Source organism: Puntigrus tetrazona, chromosome 20 (assembly GCF_018831695.1).
Source record: "Puntigrus tetrazona isolate hp1 chromosome 20, ASM1883169v1, whole genome shotgun sequence".
Taxonomy (NCBI): Eukaryota; Metazoa; Chordata; class Actinopteri; order Cypriniformes; family Cyprinidae; genus Puntigrus; species Puntigrus tetrazona.
In genome coordinates, this window is record NC_056718.1 from 12,069,217 (window position 1) to 12,088,397 (window position 19,181).

Here is a 19,181-nt window from a genome sequence, read left to right on the forward strand (position 1 = left end):
GGTAAAAATAAATAAATTAGAGAGGTCATCAGCTTTTCTTTATTTGACACTTCATGCCTTTATATCGTGATTCAAACACTGCACAAGAAAGAAACACTACAATTAAATAAACAAATAATAGGGATGTTATGGCGCGCACTGACCCGCGTGTCTCTCGGTCTCTGTTTTTGTGAACTCATCCTGGCCATCAGCTTGGATTCTGTGTCCTCAGACTCCGACTGGCATCTGCGCCCCACTGCCATCCTCCTGCAGACATGGGTCATTTATATTAGATTTACTTAACTGAGCTCAAAAACTGACCAAAATTTAATACTGACTGCAGAAAGACTTAAATATCCAATGTTACATATTGTAAAGTGAAAAGGGACTCTAATCATTTTTTTTTTTATAATTTCTTTTTTTCATTTAAGAAATAAAACCATTTTTGTGTAAGGATGACGCCGCAGACACCCTCTTCAGCTTGGTCTCTCTCTTGACGCAGCTCCAGCCAGCTCTACAGCGGTGCCACTCTGAACGCTCTCCTCTCCTGTCTGTCCGCCTGATGCATGTTCCTTCCTCTCGGCAGATTCCATTTGTGCTTCATCATCGGCCACCCTCATTCTTCTTCCTCCTGTGAATTTAGACAAGTCTTTTTCTCTGCCTGTTTGTATAATTACACATTTTAATAACACATTACTGCTGTAATACACCTTTGGTGTTTGTCCTTGATCAGCTGGTATAGACTTGTTCTCATCCTGGCCCTTCTTCCTGTCCTTTATTTGTCTCCTCCTCCTCCTTTTTCTCCTCATCTTCATTCTCTCCTCTTTCATCTGTTTCAGACTCTTGATTCTCTGATTTTTCTGCTCCTTCCTTCTCTTCTGATTTGTCTTCTTCTTCTCCTGTTCCTCTATCTGTCCTTCTTGTTGCTCATCTGTGATCTCATCTCCTCCTTCTTCCGATCCGTCTTTCTCTTCTTCCTTGTTCTGATCCACTTCCACATGAGTTTTTGTCATCTATATCAAATGGATTCTCCTCTGCACAAAAGGAAACAATATGTGAAAAACAAAGGACAACTCAAGAATAAGTATAGTTAAACCAATTTTAACTGCTCATTTTAAACTGCTCAAAAATGTGAATATGATTTTTAAATAAATATTATTTAGAATGTATTAAATTGATCAAAGGTGATAGTAAAGGCAACAACCAATTCTTGAACAGCAAAATGATCATCTGAAGGAACATGTAACATCAAGACTAAAGTAATGATGCTAAAAATTCTGAAGATGCCTTGAATATTGAACATACCATCTTCTTCTCCTCCCTCTTCATCCTTGCCATCTTCATCCAGGTTGAGATCATCTGGCAGGTCCATGGCTTCTGTTTCTCCTGCCTTCTCCTGCTTACCATGGTGCGGGTCTACTTGTATTTTCATCAAAACTCACGCTTAAACACACACACACACACACACACGTTAAATACATATCTATTATTATTATTATTAGTAGTAGTATTATACGCCTTTGAATGGAATCCATCGCTTTTATATTGAGAGAAAGAAGTAAGTGGTGAAGGTTCTGACCTCATCCAGCTGTTCATGGATTTTCTCCTTTTCTTCCTCATCATTTGGGTGGTTTTTGTCCTGGTTCTCATCTTTGTTTGACTCTCCAGCATCTGTGTTGGTCATCCTTTGCCACCAGTTCTGACTCTCCTGATCCAGCTCCTGGACCAGACTCTTCCTCTTTATCACTGTCAACGCTTATCTTCATCATCTCCCACATCCTTCTCATCCAGAGTATCTGTCTGACTCATCACCCAGATCCCCATCTTCTTATCTAGCTCCTCATCTTCTTCCTTATCAGAGTCTTCTTCATCCTCCCCTAAATAGGAGATGAAAGATTAATGTTTTTAATCTTTGATAAGAATCTTGATTGTGCACTTTAAGATAGATATTGTAAAACCAATTGTTCAGTTTAATCAGTCATCTAACAGAGTAACAGTAAGTGCAGTCACCTGGCTCATGGTCTGTGCCACATGCATCTTTCCATCAAAGTCGTCAGACATCTCAATGGCATTGTCCTCCTCTTCTTTAATGTCCTGTTTGTTTTGCTCCTCTCCTCCTCCTTGTCCTGACTCCTCCTGGAAGGTGTCTCCTCAACCTGTACAAAGGCAAAGGTTCAGAAATTCATTTTGACTCAAGTCATCACTCAGAAATTATAGTTTGTAATTTCAATAAAGTTTCAAAAAAATTTCAGAATTTAATTTTCAAGTTCAGATTTGTAACCCTGGTCATAAATAGCATGTATAATATTTTAGCAATAGCCAACAATACACTGTATGGGTGAAAATTATAGATTTTTATTTATGCAAAAGATCAATAGGATATTGAGTTCTATGTAAAATATTTTGCTATATTATCCTACTGTAAATATATCAAAACATAATTTTTGATTAGTAATATGCATTGCTAAGAAACAACTTTTGAAAGGTAATTTTTTCAATATTCTGAGATTCCCTCAGATTTTCAAATATTTGTCTCTCTGCCAATACTGTCCTAACCAAACCATATAGATTGTTTAAATGTGCAAATTCTTTCTTTTCAATATGGTTTACTCATAATAATGTACCTGATCCTCATTCTCGATTTTGTCACTGACGCTTTTACTCTTCACCTTCTCCTATTCCTCCACCCCTCATAATCATGAAACTCTGTGGCTCCTCACCATCTCTCTCCACCCATCAGCTCCTGGGCAGACAGAAACCCTGTAGAGTGAAAGCAGAGATAGAGAAAGACAAAGACAAAGACAAAAGGAAAAAAAGAAAAATATGAAAATATTAAATCAGGACAATCAAATGTTTTGGGTAGGGGTTTAAATCTAAATAATAATGTTTCAAAATGGCAGAAAGACTCAGTGATGAGTGAGGCTAAAAACAAGTCAATATACTTCTAGTGCAGTTCAGTGAAGACGTTAGCGTAGGACGGACAGCAGCTTTCCTGTGGTACGGTGTGAGCTCCCATCATTACAGCCAGATAATACCTCACCAACTCAGAGTACAGACACAGCATGGGCTCCAAACGCACTACACCCCTACACGCTTCTTTCAGTTCCTTCATATAAAATATTCAATACACGATATCTATAATGTCATTTTTATTAAACTTTAAACATTTCCGTATTGACTTAATCTTTATTAAGTTAAACCTGTTTATGTGCGTCACTTACTAACCTGTAGTTGGTGGGACTGATAGTTGTCCCTGTGTGATCGAAGTCTCTCCAGCAGTTCTGTCACGACTCCATTGACCTCTGGTAAAAATGAGAGACTGGATAAATCTGCGCTCAGGTCTTCTTCCAGTAACCTGCTCAAGTGTCCTTGCTTCAAGAGCTCTCTCACACCTCTGAGTCACTCTCAGAGAGGCACATATAAAATTAGCACACACAAATAAATCCATCACTAAACAAGCTTCTGTGTAAATCCTGGCTGAATTCCCACCTCTCTTGCAATCTGACTGCTGATCCTCTGGTTTTTCCTTCTCCTTCCCCTCTTAACAAGCGCCTGAACCGCATACAGAACCATGTTTATTGTTTTCTCAGGTAATTGGAAAACTCAGCAGAAAATGGATGGGAATCGCCCTGCATGCATGCAAGAAAAGTAAAAGAGGTACAGTTACATTAATATAGACTACACTTGTAAATGATAATGCAAGCAAGATGTGATTTTATTAATTTCGTTTTATTAATTGCTGCTTTTTATTTTTATATTTGTATTTAGCTTAACATTTTTAACAGCTTCAGTCAATACACTGTAATAACTGAAAGAGCAATTTAGGTCTGAACAGCCTCTGTGCTCTTGGCGTTTCTGTGACTGTCTGATAGAAAGCAGGTGAGTCTTCCAGGTGGTGAACTCTGTGAGACACATCTCCACACTCTGTCCACACACGGCCTGGAGACCGCAGATAAGGGCAGGTAGCATGGGGCATGGAGGACAGGCAAGGATGGAGAACACCATCAGGAATAAAAGTTGTTCTGAGAGCCGCATCTGACTCCACCACGATGCCTAGCTGGTCCAGAGAGGAACAGCAAAGTGTAAAAGTGTTCCCTACAGGAGGAGGAGGAAAGAAATACATGTTGATATATAATTAAATCTAAAGCACAATGAATTAAAACAGAAATATTTTCGCCACATGCTTGTGGATATTTGGGCAATCAAGCAACGAACTGGATAGCTGACCAATCAGAGCACACCTCGCTTTTTTTTTTAGAACAATGAGCTTTGTACAAATTGACATGTTTCAGGAGGTGAGGAGAAACAAAAATGTAAGGTAATGTGGAAGATAATTATTTTTTTTTGCACTTTAAACCGCATTAACACATTGCATTAAATCAAACAAAATAATATTCTTTTTAGCAAACATGCCTATAAAAAATAAGACAAACAATAATAATAATAATAATAGAAACAAATCAGATAAATAATATAAATAAAAAAACAAATAAATAAAATAAAACATCCCCACAACATTTCACTGAACAGCTGATGTTTTCTCATATTTACCAGCTATGGACAACTCTTTTCTGTGGATTCCTGGGCCAATCCAGCCACCTTCTCTTTTAGGTCTGTTACCTCCCTTCATTAGGTTCTCCACCTTCTGCTGCACTCTCATTCCCAAGCCTGCGTCTCCTCTCCTGCAGCAAACAAGCCTGTGGCTGGGATGTGTGGGGCAGGGGAGACGGGTGGCTCAGTGTGGCTTGACTCCTGCATGACCTCTCCTCCCTGGCCTTGTAGCAGGGGCCGTGAGAAGAACCTTCAGGACAGCACTGGAGGATCCAAGAGAGCTGCTGGAGAACAACAGGAGCAGTGCAGCACTGAAGACTGAGCTCTGCTGATCCAGTGCTGAGAGGCTTCTGAAGAGGGAGACCACTGACATCTTCTGTGTTTGGGTCACAATGCGCTTCGAGGCTTGATGCTCTGGATGCAGTCAATCAACTTCTGTTGTTTTAAATAGAAAAGAATCAGAAAACAGAAAATACAATATTTAAGTGGGCTTGGCATTCAAAGGTTTAGAGTCAGTAGGGTTTTGTAATGCTTATTCCTACCAAAATATCTGTATCACGTGACTCTTCAGAAATGATTCTAATATGTTGCTGAGGTGCTTATGAAAACATTTCTTATTATCAATGTTGGAAAACAGCTGAATGGTAGTTCTGTTCAATGAACATGTGAAAGAACACAGTACTCTGCTGGACCCAGTGCTCTGTGTGAGTCCGGCCAGTCTTCCTTTTGCCTTAGCAAAGTTTAAACAGGTGAGAAGAGAAACCTTTGTATCACAGCTGGAGATATTTCCTGAGCCTAAGCTCCTAGAAGGGACAGAGCAAGAATAAAAAAAAAAACCTTATTGGAATGTGTAAGGACAGACATTTAATTTGTGTTTCATTATACTCAGCTTGAGACCTCTAATTTTAGCACAGCGCTTTGTAATGCTGGTAGCTAGTACGTTATGCCTGGGCTCCAGGATCGAGCAGTAGCTACTTCTTTGCCAGCCTTCCCACGCATCCATCATCTCCGCAAATAACCTGTGAACATGGTCACTGTCAAAAACAGACTAATGATTCTTAACTCTATGACATGACTAGTCTGTAGGGATGCTAGCCCCATACGTGGTGCATCAGTGGTTGTCCCGTGTCTCTGAGACAAAGAGAGGCAAATTTTCTATATCTCAAGGGCTGCAGACACAGTGTCTCATCTGGGCTTGCTGTATGACCTTTAAGTCAGACCCTTTAATGTAGGACAGACTCAAACATAGAACAAAACACATAAATCTAAACAGTTCCTCTGCACACACTTCAAAGATTGAGAGAAAGGAAATAGATTTTAAACATATAAAATAAAAAAAGATGAATTTATAAATTAATTTTTCATGAAATGACTTAGACTGACTAATCTTGTGCAAGTGACCTTGAAGAGATCAGCTTAGTGTTTCTGTTTCTGCAGAAGATTGTGTTTCACCCTCTGTCTTTTGCTTCTCCTGTCTCGTGACAAGTTGCGGGTTCACTCGTCAGACTTTATCGCCTGAACATTGGTAATTATCTCGGCTGGAACAATAACAACTTGAGAAAAAGCAATGTTTTTTTTTCATTGATGATAGATTCTCCAAAAATGCTCTGGCCATGCGCTTCTTTTAATAAGCTAAAAGAGGGCTTAACATGGGGCGGCAGCTAGTTATGGTGAGAGCATGTGACCATAACTACAAAACTAGCCATAAGTGTCAATTTCCTAATGCTGATATAGCCAACCTTATCATTGATGCATGTTTTGTTATAGCAATATTTGCCTTCGATACAACGTATTTGTGTATTCTGGAATCTGGAGGCCACAAAACATCTGAATATTAGAGAAAGTTGGAAAAGTTGAGCAAATGAAGTTCTAAGCAATGAATATTATTACGCTTTTGATATATTTACAGATTTGGATTAGATATTACAAAATATCTTTAATGGAATATGATCTTTCTTTAATAACTGACTTTTTTTTTTTATAAAGATATAATTAGATATATCATACAATATTTTTGGGATATTGCTATAAAACATATACTCAATGCTAAGCACAAAATAATCTAGTTTAATAATAAAAATACAGAAAGAAAAGGCAAATAGTGCATCAGGTGAACTGATCAAGGTCTCCTAAGTGCTCAGGCAGAGAGGTTCCTTTTTACCAGTTGAACACATAACTTTTTCATCTTCCTCGTGAGGACAGGCAGACGCGGCTTGGAGGGGACGAAGGCCTTATCAGATGAGAGTTCCTCCTGACCATCAGCCTGATGCATTGCAATGTTTAAAAATACAACTTTGTAACAAAAAAAGAAATAATTACAAGGATCATGATGAGGATAGCAGAGTTATTCCTTAACAGAAAACTCTCTAGAATTCAAGATGTCTGAAAGATTGTTTCACAGATTGTTCTGAAAAGGCTGAAATTTCAGCTTGAGGTTATGTTACTCTGGTAAAATCTCTGCCCTTTCCAGGCAGGGGCAGCTCAGTGCACTGGCGAACCCTGTGCAGAGGATAGCCTCTCAGGCTGTGAATCAATCCATCGCCATCCATGCTGGGTTGTTGCTGCCTTGGTTCCACCAGACACCTGTGCAGATGGCTCCTTCCAGCGCCGCCTCAAACTTCTTCTGCTACAAACTAAAAGAGGGTCCTGATCACAGACATAGCCGTCAGCACTTTATTTCTTTTTTAAGACACAAATCTAGTCTAGGTGCTGGAAATCTATATAACGCAGTTGATGAATAATGAGACTACCATTCAAATGTTTGGTGATTTTTTGAAATAAGACATTATGCTCTGTAGAGACTGATATTTATATGAATATTTTAATGCATTTAAATGAAACTTTTGAATGACATTGTAATTCCTTAATCAATCACACTCATGGGGCCTTCTAATGACTGCTTGATGGACTCAAAAAGAGACATCATTCCCACTCTGGAGATTTTGACAAAGTCCTGTAGGCATCAAGACAAAACATTACATTAGCTCCACAAAGAGATAAAAATTCAGATAGTAGTCTTGTTAGATGTTTTGGTTTCACCCACTTGAGTCGCCTTCTCTATAGGAGCCCCCAGCCAAGTGATCTTGGCCTGGACGCCTTCTGAAAACTGTATGTAATATTTACAGAGATTCTGTAAGAGCAACACTGCAGAGTGAATCTTTTAAGGAGAAAAGGAAGACTTTGATTATTGCATTTGGCATAGGCTGTACTTCCAAAAAGCTTTGTAGGAAGTTTGGCACATCATAGACTCACAGGAGCTTAATGACATGGAAACATAACCCTGAATACATGATCTTCTTTCACAGCAGCACTATTACACAAAGTACTGCTGGTGAAGTCAAAAGAAAGCAAACTGTACTCTATAAACATTATATCTGTGTTTGCTCTGTCCTTATGGATATGCAGGTGAATTGTGTTCTCTTACTATGTCCTTCCTGGGTTTGGGAGCCAGCAGAACGTGGGTGAAAGTGAAAACCAAGCAGCATGGACAAGCTGAACAGAAAACTCTCCTCCAAAGTGGAGCCTTCCATGATGGCCTGCAAAGTGGATGCTGAGATTGGATTTAAAGAGAAAGATTCTCCGTACATGCATCATCTATTATTGGATAAGAAAAGTGTCATTCAATGCAGACAGATCAACTTTTGATTAATAATTTATTGTACACTTAGTCACCATGTCTGGAGTCACTCCTCTGCTCCTGCAGGTATCTCTCTCATGAGTTGGTAAATGGACAACCAGTGCTTGGTTGAATTCTCAGCATGCATGCTTTCTGTAAGGGCAGATCTAGGTTGCCCGACCAGCAGCTGCAGAAATACAGAGCAGTGTAAAACCAATTAGATGACTTTATAGCAGATTAAAACAATTTAATAAGCTTCATCAATCACCTTTAGTTTTAAGACATAACTCACAAACGTTACATTACTTCTACTTGAGCTCAAGCTTTCCATCGGAATGATGAGTTGTGTGACAGCTTCCTCCCAGCTTGGCTTCTAAGAGACATCATGCTCGGCAAGCATTGTTTTCCCCAGTCCTTTGGGTAGAAAGAGTAAGAAACTGGCTTGCAAACTGATAATCCAATCTATGTACAAAATGTGATTGAGCTGATTCCCACCAGTGCTTTATTGAGCAGGATCTTGTGACCATTTTTAGGAACTTTGCTAGAGGGCTGGAAAGATCAGAATGCCAATTATCCTCTACATTACTAAAGTGATCTACAAATAAAACATACAAAAGAGGGTATTTGAGAAAAGCTTCAATTTAAAACTATCACAATTTCAAAGCAAAATTGAGTTTCAAAGAAGTTATATCCCTACTTGATGCCAAATATTGGATTATAACTTTCTAGAGATGTATCTGTTCCTTTAAAAATAAAAAGCAGCTAAGCAAGATTTTCAACTCAACAGCTACATGTACTATATAAAGAAAAATTTACGCATATCATTATAATTTTAACTCAGTAATAAAATTAGATGTGCATATCTCACATTACATATTATTTCAAAGCAGTTATTTAAAAAAAAACAAGCCAATTTTTATATATAGCCTAAAATAAATGCAAACTACCTAATTTTTAAACGTTGTTCAGTGATTTTGACGTGGCAAACAGGCACTGAACCAATAAAAACATTCAGAAAATATTTACTTAAAATTGCAATTGTATTTATAATATTGCTGTATTTTGGGTCAGCTGAATGCAGCTTTTTTTATAATACAATTAGTATACATTTTGTAACATTTTTTCAATCTGGTTCTTTGGGGTTCCTTTCAACCCAATTTCAAAAGACCTGAAATGTACTGGCTACCATGACAGTGACTGCAAAGCCTCACCCACCTTGAAATCCAGTGCAGGGTGTTCGGCTGGGGTCGCTCAGGCGCTTCTGTCTCACAGCTTTACTCTGCTGTTCCAATGCTGGCAGGCAGATCCGAGCCTGACCTACATTGGGGTCTCTGTAGAAGTCTGGCATGGCCCATCATCACTGCAGAATCAGTCCAGCTGGACCCTCGAGAAACTGGCCACAGTGTTCTGGAGCAGAGTGTTGAGGAGAAGGCTGAGAGCCCATCAGCTTAGGGTCCATTTCTAGAATCTGAGTAAGAAAGAGATAAAGAGGAAATGATGAGATAGTGGGAAGGTTATGTTAGGGCTGATAGTTTTCCGATTTGCATTAAAATAATACTTGCATACCTATTGATGGTAGCTGTGGCTGTTATCAATGGAGCTGTGGATTTGATATGATGAAACTAGGGCACTGATGTGGTTCTTTTGCTATGGATTAAGTTGATGGATTGGGTTGGTACTACAGTGACTGAGCATATGATAAATAGGAGTCTCTGGATGGAACTAAACAAATTATGCTCAGTGTTGTTGACTTTCAAGAGGAAGCTGCCTGATTCACTCAGACTGATCATCCATATCCAGTAATTACCGCTATCCTCTAAGTGATTATTAACATTGATCAAGATTAGGTTCTGGGCCAACATCAGCAAAATCCTGTGGAAAATTCATAAATACATTATTGATCCAAAGACAAACTCTTACTTGATCTGACAACAATCTAAAGGGCAATGAAATATGCAACAGTGTGCAAATAAAATAAATCCTAACGCAAAACTTCGTATGTTACCAATTTATAGTCCATAAGCTCACTCCAGGTAAGACGGAAAGAGCGGCCTTGAACTCTCTTTTCTTCCCGCTGGTTCTTTCTGTAAGGCGTTTGTCCCCATGGAAGTCGTAAGAGCGACTTCGCATGGCCAGACTGGCTTCCATCTGCTCTTTTCTCTCGCCTCTTTCTCAAGCCTATCCTATTCATCTACTATAGCCTGAAAGAAATGGTGTGGATAAAATATAAAATTAATAAGTTTAAAGTTTATTTTAAAAAGTCTGATGACAAACTATATATATTTGTGTGTGTGTATAAATAAATAAATGTTTTCATGATTTAGATGGGAAAAATTATAAAATAAAATAAAAATTATAATCTGAAAAAGCAAAAGGCAATACTATATATTTAATTGCATTTAAACAGCATATAAAATAACAAATGAAAAGTAATTCATGCATTTATTTACTCATACAGATGTCTTTTTTTATTATTTATTTAATTTTAATTATTCATATATTCATTATAAAGAGGACATCAGACATAAAATTGAGATTAAAAATTCAATTGGAATTAAATTCGGTAACATTATTTGGGATGTTTGCACTGCATCTCACCTGGCAAACATGTCTGGAAGCAGCTTTTTCAGTCTCTGGTACTGAGAGATGCCTGTAGTACCTGTGTGTGTGACTTTTATGTACAGCAGCGAATTCAACAACAAAATTGTATTGAGAGTTCAGATCATGCTGCTGACTTCTGTTGCTGGCAGCTGCTTTCCAAGGCTCTCTTAGCATATGTAAGCATTCCCTTGAATACAGGTAGTCTGGCATACAAGCCAGATCAGAGGGATGCCGCTGGATTCTGAAAAAGCCAGCATAGTGATAGCCCAGATTTGTGATGACCTGGGCGTTGGGCAGTCAATGAACACGAGGCCACCTGGAGATGCCAGTGGTCGTGATGCCATGCTGTACACTTAAAACATGCTTGTCTGTGAGGGGCAGGCCAACCACATCAGGATAGAGAGGGTACCTCCGACTGTGCCAGCTGCATGGGGCAAAGCGGTGCTGTGGGGCTTTCCGCAAGTTCTGCTCTCCTCCGCACAACAACAACCCGGGAATCTCCAATCTTGATTTTGGGGGGCCTGTAAGGCTTTCAGGAGGTGGGAGAGCAGGCCGCCCACTGCAGCTGACATATTACCGGGAGCACTGCACAGGTGCTGCTGAAGTTCCTGGATAAGCAGACGCACTACTACTGGAAGTGTCAGTGGAGTGGCTGCAGGTTTGTTTGCATGCATCAGTCTAGAATTCTGCCTTCACCTACTGCACATAATGGATCCACAAGTACTCTTACAAACACACACAAACAACAAAACAGAATTCAACAGTTTTATACTTTAATTGGAATAAGTATGAAAAAGGTATTTAGGATCTTGATCATTGAATAATTTGAATGACCGGCATATTAGTGCAAGGCAACCATTAATCCAAAAGTGAAATGTGCTATTTGCTTACAGCAGCAGCTCATGCTCGCAGAACGCCTGGGCTGCTTCTACTCCAGCTTTGTGGAACTATACATATTTATTTTGATTTCTAAAAGTTATATCTACAGTTCTGTTGCATGTAAATGAAAAAAATTATGTATTGTTACTTAATATTATAAATAATTTTTACACACAAGGTCAAGTAGATAATGATAGATAATGTTTTTGGTTTCGCTTTTCATTGCTGTACATAAATGAATAATACGTGTGATTAATCACTATTGAGATTGTAACTGTTGTTTAGTAATTAATAAAACCCAATGTGATATTAGCGGAATCTCTGCGATATCATATTCATTACCTGATGGGCGAGATGCTGGAAGCTGTCAGTTGTGCTACTCTCCTCAAGCTCCGCCCTGTGAGCAGTCTGTGAGAGATAGACTCAACTTCTCCACTCTTCCTGCAGTAAAAGAAAGGAGAGACAAAAAAAGAAAGAAGTCATCTTGAGATGATTTGCATGCAGTTGAAAGGCTAAGATTGATGTAGAATCTCACAAAAGCTCACTCACTTGCAAGCTTGTCTCACTTCCTCTTGCAGCATAGCGGAGTTTTGGCACGCTCTTTACTGCAGGTGGTCAAAAATTGTTTATGGAGCCCCAAATCTCGATTTGCAGCAGACCCATATTCATCCAGAAAACTCCAGGGTCGGGCAAGTTGGACCGAATCTTGAGCCCGGTTATGTGCAAACTGTGCCAAGCATGTCACTAGGTATTCAGAAGCCCTCTGGGAAGCAGGTTTTCAGGCAAGCCTTCTCTGAGGCGCATCTGAATTTCCTGGGCTGCAGAAATGGGAGTCCTGGTCTCCAGTTAGACTGTCACAGGATTCGAGCATAGCTTCTCCTGTAAACCTGGAGACAACAGCTCAGACAGAGACTGCAGTTGTCTCCACATAACACAAGTCCTTTGCAAACCTACAGTCCGTTAATCTCTACAGAGAATGAGAAATGAGATGAAAGAAAGTGTAAAATTGATCACTGCACAATAGAAATGACAATAAAATATTAAATATTTACTCACTAAAAAAATATATATGTATTTTTATATATTAAAAAATAAATATTTTCAAAATATATAACACTTCTACACTGTTATAAAAAATGTGTAGTAGCTAACATGACGTGTTCCTTTGGGTCAAGGTGTAATATGTGTCTCTACCTGAAGTCAGCAAGCTCAGACCTTAGCCATATTATCCTCAGATTACTGCACTCCAGGTCTTGTAGCTGCTCTGTCTGTTCTCTTCCACTGCGCCCAGGTCAAAACGTGATGAGGACAAGAAGTGTGACCCGGATGGATCCTATCGGGCGCCAGCATCAGTGCTGCTCAGAACTCCCAGCATGCACCGACCACACTGCACGACTCAGCATGCCAGGGCCCTTCACATCAAGGTTATTTATAAAGATGCAGAGTTGGCTTTCTAAATGTTAAATACAAATAAAAAAACAAACAGTTTTTAGTTTTTTTGTCTACAAACACACACACACACACCGTATCAGATGGTCCTAACGGTGATCTGGAGTTCATGTGCTCCTCAGGGTTCAGCTGATTCCACCTTCAGCTAGCGCGGTCAGGGTCGGAGGTCACGCTGTGTTGCTCCATAACGCTGCAAGTGTCTCAGACAGCAGCTCACACACACACCAGAGGCAGCTCCTCCACTGGCTGGGGAGGAAATTACAAAAAAAACTTATCAGATATGAAAATTGAAGTTAAAATATTAGTCCTTAGTGCAGTATGTGTTTTTGGAATGCTTTATAAATATCATTTTTAAATGTAATGTTTAACAGAGGTTATTTGCATTGTCTGGGATAATACATATTAAGATTAATCATTGTGTTGTTTAGTATGGTAAATTCAACAATAAATCAACTGGTCCAGAAGAACACCAGAAAAATTATGAAAAATGTTTAGACAGACTCTGCCCCAGTGCCGTGCAGGAACCAGAGAGGCTGCAGCTGGTGGATATTCATGGGGGGTCGATTGCATACAGAAGCGCCAGATGGTTAGCAGAATGACCTGCGCAGACTGCCTTCTGCTTTTTTGCTGCTCCTGTAGACCAAAATAAAGGCTCATTAGCGGTCTTGTGGTGGGATATAAGGTCCTACTTTGCAAAAATAGTGCTGCTAACATCCAATGTTTACTCAATTTAAAAAAAAAAAAACTTTCTAATAAAATAAAATATAAATATTAGAATAAAAATTAAAAATAATATTATAGAATATGAAATAATATAAATAATTTGGTAGAGAATCAATCATACCTCGAGTGTCACTTGCCATAGGTACAGCAGGTCTGTGTGACTTCTCATTTGGTTAAGGACCGCTTAACCTCCAGTGCAGGCCACAGTTGAGCCCTGGGCGTCGCCAGCTGCAGTAACACTTCCCACCAGGGCAGCACTCATCTACAACTTCTTCCTCATTATCTTCTGAAAGAGAGTCCAGCAGGCCACAGGAAGCCATGTGACCCTGCTGCTGATCCACACAGCTCACAAGTCTCTCCAGAACCCTGGACCGAATAATAACAACATCCATTAGGTTTTGGCTGGTTGTATGGTCAAGCACTACACCACTTCATGCCTACTTTTCTACTACAAATTACGACCCAAAAATGTAAGTGGCTGGTTGACTCTGAGTTCTGTGGCTCCAGCAAGATGTTGGCCTGAAGCACCAAACCCTCAAGCTTCCAGTAGAGCTTCTTTGGAGTCGATTCCCATGCGCCACACCACGGAGACGTGATTACCTTGTTTCTACAGTGATGCCAGGCTATTGTCGAGCCAAGAGGTCCTCTAACATCCAAAGCCCCAGAGCACTCGCAGACGTGGGCTGCACATTCAGCCACTGCCTCCAGCTGCACAGAAAAAAAGACATCTAGGACTTCTGTTTGAACGACTTATTTTCTCTTTATTTTTACCTTATAAAACTTATATTTCATTCAGGACTAATTAAACTGACTCAAAAGTGGCAGTAAATACATTAATAATGATATAAAGATTAGTTTAAAACAAAACTGTACTTCTACAAAAATATATGAAGAGGCATAACTGTTTTTTGAAACTGACAATAAGTTTCTAGCACACCATATCAGCATATTACAAGGATTTCTGAAGGATTACGTCACACTGAAGACAGGATTAATGGCTGCTGAAAATTCAGCTTTGCCATCACAGAAATTATTATATTTCTAAATATATTTAAAAACTATTTATATTGTAATATTTCAACGTTATCAATAAACACAGCTTTTGTAAGCATAAAAGTTCTTCTCAAAAACAACAACAACAACAACAAAAATACATACCAATGCCAAACTTTTGTACAACAGGCGCTTTAGTAAATCATTATTCAATCAGTAACATACAACTAGCTAATTTCAAGATATATGTTCTAACTCTTAAATGGCAGTGGTTTTTCCTAATGCCTTCTGAATGCCCTTCAAAGCAGAAGCCACAGCCACAGAGCTGGAAAGTGTGTTCTGATGGTTGTGAGATTGTGTGTAGCTCCTGTTGGCTCTGACATGAACATACACAACACACATATCAACAAACACCACAGAGAACATTACATGATGGATTTTTGCATTACATTTTGGATTTTTGTGACTACCTCATAATCACTATCCCCATCAAAAGCTAGAGGCAGCTGCAAAATGAGGTTTTGTGCACCCACTGCCAGATGCAAGGACATCACACACACACTCCGAGTATCCACTTGGACAGAGAGTTACACACATGCAGAAATCTTATCCTCTCCACTGCAGCAGCTGCAGGATCTGGACATTTCACACACACACACACACACACACACATCACTCTTAAACCAACTGCAGAACAGAGCAGCTCGGCTGCATGACGCAAACACGTTCCTGTGGAGAGTAAACTTCTGACCTCAAACATGAGGTGGTTGAGATGTAGGGCTGGCCTAACTGCACAGCTTGTAGTACGAAGGAATCCCAGAGGTCAAAGAACGAAAGAAGGTGGACTACAGCACTGGATGGAGGCAGGTGGCCTATGTCCACCGCTCCTATTAAACCTTAATGTGAACAATGAAATGCAACACAGTTTTTTTTTCATTAAATGCTGATAAATATATTCTAAATTGTCTTTTAATATCAAAAGTGTATTTTTTAACAAGGTGGGTCTGTGTACTTTTGAGAAGGCAGTGGCCAGCCTAAGCGCTGGGCTGTTATGAGGAGAACTGTTTCAGCACTGCTGTTAATAGCTGCTCTCTCCTCTCGGTCCATCAGCAATGTGATTCTTTCAAAACATGAGACATCTGCTTCCTAGACACATTTCATTTACCTGGAATATTTTTAGTAAAATGATAAGGATTTACCTGTTAGTAACAGCTGCGTTCAATGCTTCCATGAATTCTATGTATCGCCTCATCCTCAAAGTTGCAGGTGCTGGGCTAAAATGTCCAAGTATTGCTTGTTCCAGCGCATGTCTACCAAAATCCTGTAGTCATCTGGTATGAAGAAACAAATGTATTACCCACGACAAGTCATGTTTTTTGGAATTATGATTTTGAGTATTTTATATAAATAAATATTAAAAGACAAATCGAGAATGCACTCCCAATGCGCTTTAACTTCAATAATGTGATTGACTTCCCAGAAACATAGCGCTTTGAAGAAAATAATATAGGCTTGGAATTCATTTTATCTATTAGAACTGAATAATTGGTCAGCTCATATATCATATATGGTTTTTCTTATTCACACAGCAGAAAAACATTTAAGAGGAAAAGACAGTTAAGACTTGGTCATTTTCAGAAAGAACACAATATATATTCACCTGTGCTGTGTGGTTTTACCCAAGAGCTCTGCCAGACATCTGCCTTTCCCGATGAGTTTGCTGCTGAATACAGCTTTCAACGCTGTGCATCCTGCTCCAACTGCATCAGAGCTGCATCTGCAAAGCACAAGAGATCTCAAGTCTCAAAATTGTGATCCTAGGACAACACAAACTTTAAAAAGCACATTTATATATTTTTTTACTATGCAGCATACCTGCATGTTTGTATGATTTGGTAAGGTGGGGAGAGCCAGCTGGTTCTGAGGACCCAGTCACTGTGGGAAGCTCTTTCAGTCAGTATTTTAACTGCTGTCGGGAGGAGGCAAAGAGTATTCTTAGCTCCACTGTCCAGTCCTCCACCTCCGGAAAACTGCAACTCCATCCAGCACAGCACCGCTTCTCATGCACTGCCCTCTGCAGGTCAACCAGGCTCAGTGGACGATTCCTGAATCAGTAAAATGTTAGTACTATAAACTATGATATAATATTATACCTACCACTTTTGTTTTTTTTTTCTTTTTTACAAAAACATAAAAATTGTGTGAACTGTACAATAATAATAAAATAGAATAATCAAACAAAATTAAACTAATAACTGAAATTTTCTATGGTTCAAAAAAACTAAAAATAAAATTGAACAAATTAATTTATTGTTATAATTAATTTATAACTGCAGTTTCAATTATTTTATCTACTCATTTATAAAATACATAATCAAACAATGAATAAAACAATCAAAAAATTAAACAGAAAAAAATAACTCTAAAATCTAAAACTGAAGTAAAATAAATAAATAAAAAGAATAAAATAATTACAAAAAACTTTACATGGGAATAACAATCACAATGACAACAACCAGTGGCCGACAAATGACATAAAAAGAAATTAATGTATAGTATAGTTCTGACCTTTTTCCATAAAATACTGAGAGTGTTGGAGGCAGTGCACAGGAGGACCTGCCCGCTCTCTGGACACTGGAGAAACACGAGTCCCTCAGTGCACAGCAGGGCTGAAGGGATGCGATTCTGGCCACACACCCGCGCACACAGCAGCCCACTGCCCCAGTCCTCAGAGTCCAGCACCGCCAACTGTTTTCTCAATGACTTCCTGAGCTCAGCTGAGACAGGGAAGCTTAGAGGTAAGTTTGATGTCATGACTTTATGGCATCATATATTTTATTTAATTGTGGAAAAACATCCATGTACCTGCTGGTTAGCAGTAGTGCGTTGACAGAAAGCATGTAAGCTTCTCTCCACAGGCCTGTAAAAGGGCACTGGGCAGATCGACTCTCTCTGGAGCTGACAAGACAACAGAGACGCAGCATGGAGCAGGGACGACATGGATGAAGCGGGTGAGTCTAGAAGACATTAAAGAGAGAATACCTTATTAAAACACATCTAAATATCTATAGTAAATAAAAAAATAATAAATCCATAAGAATTTTTCTCCATATTTTGTGTTTACTAAAATAAACTTATTAAAAATCTAATTTTCATTTGTTAAACTTATGCTAAAATGAAAATGGATGTAAAAATTAAAACACAGACAAAAATATTTCAACATTGTTTTAATATTAAAATAAAAACTAACCCAAAACCTTTAAACAAAAATCTCAATTTATAAAAAAAAAAAAAAAAACTTTTTTAACCCCAAATGTAAATAAAACATTAACATCAACAACATGCAAAAACTAACAACAAGAGGTTTTGTTTCAATCACTGACTCACCCCATATCGTGTTCTTGATTTCTGAATGAATGGAGATCAGCAGATCACACACGCAGTCTCCGTCACACCCAGGGGGTGTAACACCATCTTTAGATCCAGGGTGTCCCAGCACACTCCCTCATGCTCTCGCCAGGGATGTAGATCTCAACACCGCGGTTTCTCATGGCTCGAGAGATTTCCCCATGTGTGGCATCCATGGTGAGGAACAATCTGAAAATCACAAAAGACAAATGGGAACAAAGGCAGTGAGTCTCACAGAACTGTACTTTCACATTAAAATGATGTTCAGCAGGATGGGATTTCGCTTTGAAGATTAACCTGAAGTTAGGTGGGGGTGATAGTGGGTGTGGTTCCATCAATGATCCTCGCTCATTAATGGTTAAAGACCACCAGGCTCCAGAAGGGCATTCAGAGTCGATCCAAAACTGAAGGGCTATAAGTTCATAGTAGAGTTATTTTATTACATGTAAAACTGCAATACATAATTTACACTTGATAAACCAAATAATTTAAAAACACAAAACCAATGTCACCCATGTTTAAGTTTTCTCAGTAATGAGTGTTGATAAGAGTGTTATTTCACTGTTATAAATGTGTCATTGAATCATTTACTCAACCAATCTTATTAAACCGGTCTTGACTACAAGTCATAATTTTTATTAAAATGTGCATTTCTACAATTCTACTAAGCATGTCCAAAAAGCACCTTAAGTGCATAAAAACATGTTTACAAACATCTGACTCTGCAGAAGTTGACGTTGTCCATGAGCAACCAGTCTCCAAAGCCTGCAGCGCTGAACCAATGTCCCATCCAGCCACTCAAAGCCACCATGAGTCCAGCCGCCCTGCATCTGGGGCCAATCCAACTCCTTCAGCAGAGTGAAGTCCATCTGCAACTTTGATACATGTCTGCAGTAGACAATCAGAGATTTCATGACACTCTTTTAAATGGATTACATGGCTCAAAGTAAGGATTTATTTATTTTTTTTATTAATTTTAATT

The 19,181-nt window shown here is 39.0% G+C and overlaps 1 pseudogene; it reads right to left on the minus strand.

The window, feature by feature from the left end:
• LOC122325483 overlaps positions 1-19,181 on the minus strand; it is a 34,835-nt pseudogene that overhangs the window by 3,316 nt on the left and 12,338 nt on the right.